Here is a 2,500-nt window from a genome sequence, read left to right as displayed (position 1 = left end):
TTATTTATTTCTTTGTTTATTTCTGTTTGTTACCTGGGCTGGGCCTATTGGGTTCTTATACAAAGGCTGCCTTGTATAATGAAGAAAGACAAAATCATTTAAGGAAAAAAAAAGCTTAAGAACATTGCAGAGAAAACCAGACATTGTATTACAAAAGCAACAGGGTAATTTACAGTGTATAACTATTACAATAGGAAGGATGTCAGTTATATATCCCAGTGTGGAGTGTCAGAATAGCTGTGCTGTTTGAGATATTATGACAGTCGCTGCAATACTCACCGGTATAACCAGATGTGAATGATGTGGTCTAGTTAAAATAACCAGATGTGAATGATGTGGTCTAGTTAAAAGAGCAGTTAGGATAACACCAAGGAAGAATGTGTGAGAGGTTAAGCTGCTGCTGTGAAAACGAGAGCTTACAGATAATGGTTAGGCTTGATTTAATTTCTCCAAGTCGTTTGGGTTTCTAATACCATGATAGGAATGAACCCCATTCCTAAGTCAGGGTACAATTAGGGTTCATGAAATTAGTATTGTTTCACTTTTGGATGTTAGTCAACAATGCTTTTCTTAGCATCCAGAATATAGCTGGAATTACCTACTTCTGTAATTCATACGGGGTTACATGTATTAGTAACATATCTAATTACAACTGTAAATTCTTTTTTTCTTTTTTTTATTAGACCCATTGCTTCTACTAGCATTGGGATTGTCTGAATGCTTAACAGAACAAAGAGGCCAAATATTGGATATTATTTAATAGCATGGACAGTTGCATGATTCCATAGCTTCATAGCTATTTCTTACTAAAGTGCATGGCAAGACCTTATTTGGGAATGTTTTTATTATGCTGAAGAGGTTATTCCAGGGTCTGGAAAAGTGCTTAAAAAGTGGCATTATCATGTTGACTTTGTGTCATAGATATAGCTGGCTGCAAATTGTTAGATGAGCTCAATGTCTTGGCAGGTGTGTTAAATTTAAATAATGTTATCACCGTATAGCATTTAGACATGTAAAAAGCCTTCTGCACCAGCAGCAACACATGGGTGCTGCATATGGTTTTAAAGATTTAGCCATCCAATGTATTTTAGGTGTATAATAAATGCAAACATTTTTAAATTGACTGGACTGCTAAATATACTTGTGTTTTTAACTGCTAAATTGGCACATACTTAAACTGGTTCAGAGGCAGGTACTAGGCTATTGGCCCTAGGGCCTATATAAGCCTAGCCAAACAGTACCATAGCTTTCACCACGGTATCATGGGTGAACCCATATCCTTGCAAATTATATGTTTTGCTCTGGAATATAGGTACCTGTACCTTCAAAGTATTACATATAACAGAAAATTGGCCCATTGATAAGTAGAACGTCTCTTAAAGAATATTTGTATAAAATACTGACATCTCTGATCAGAAAAAGTGCGACACGAGAAGAAAGGGGACTGCAAAAGTCCCAAGTATCTTTTTATAGCTGATAATAATGTATCAGAAAAAGCTGAGAAAGTCCTGAGTATCTTTTAAATGTGATGGTGTTTTGCTTGTTGCATCCTTCAAACCATAATCAAGCTATGGATTCTGTGATAAGAATGGAAGTGCCCCATTTTCAGCTTGTTTAATAAGACTTTAGTTACTGGAATTGTCTTTTGTATAGCTTTCTCTTTCTCATCTCCCCTAACAAATAAATAAACAAAACAGTGATACATTACAGTTGTCTTTGGGATGACTATGTCATGAGAAAAGCTTTAGGATAACAACATTTTGAAATTATAGGATGTCTAACATTTGCACAAGTAGTTCTTAGGATGATGATGATGATGATGCGGAGAGGGAAACTACTGTGACAACTAATAACAATTCTGAGTCCGTTCTGCCGATTAAGAGACCAGCTCTGTATAACAACATATGCCTTTAAGACTGGATTGCAAGTGGAACTTCTTAAAATTCCCAGAGACACTTTGTTAATCACAAAGATTACAAAATTACAAATCCAGTCAATGTAAGGCTGGAGGAGAAGTCTTAGGGACAGGAGGAGAAGCAATATACCAAGATGATGACAAACACTGGAAGAATTTCCCTGACATTTGAACCTACAAATACACAAAGAACATATAATGCTGAATATTATTAAAGTTTTTTATTATGACACCTGCATATGCAAAGATTTTGAATAAGTACTTTACTTTCGCTCCATCTGCCCTAACTGTGTTTTTTGATGTTATAATTGATTAAACTAGATATGGCACTTTTCACTGACTTGGAAGTTTGTTTTTCTGTAGGTGACATGACATCTGATTTGTTTAAGCCTTTATCTGATTATATGCCATGTCTGAGATAGCAGCCATGTAGAAAACTAGAGTACACAGCTATGCCTGAAATTTTTGTCAACAAAGCTGCAATCATTCAGTGAAACTAACATTGTTTTCCTTATATTTTTGTGAACGTGCCAGAATTAGGGATTAAGGTATATGACCACTTATAGTACATCCAGGAATGGTTTC

Source organism: Protopterus annectens, chromosome 8.part1 (genome assembly GCF_019279795.1).
Source record: "Protopterus annectens isolate FY-2018-M chromosome 8.part1, PAN1.0, whole genome shotgun sequence".
Lineage (NCBI taxonomy): Eukaryota > Metazoa > Chordata > Ceratodontiformes > Protopteridae > Protopterus > Protopterus annectens.
The sequence above is the reverse complement of the archived record's forward strand: the minus strand, read 5'-3'. Positions refer to the sequence as shown.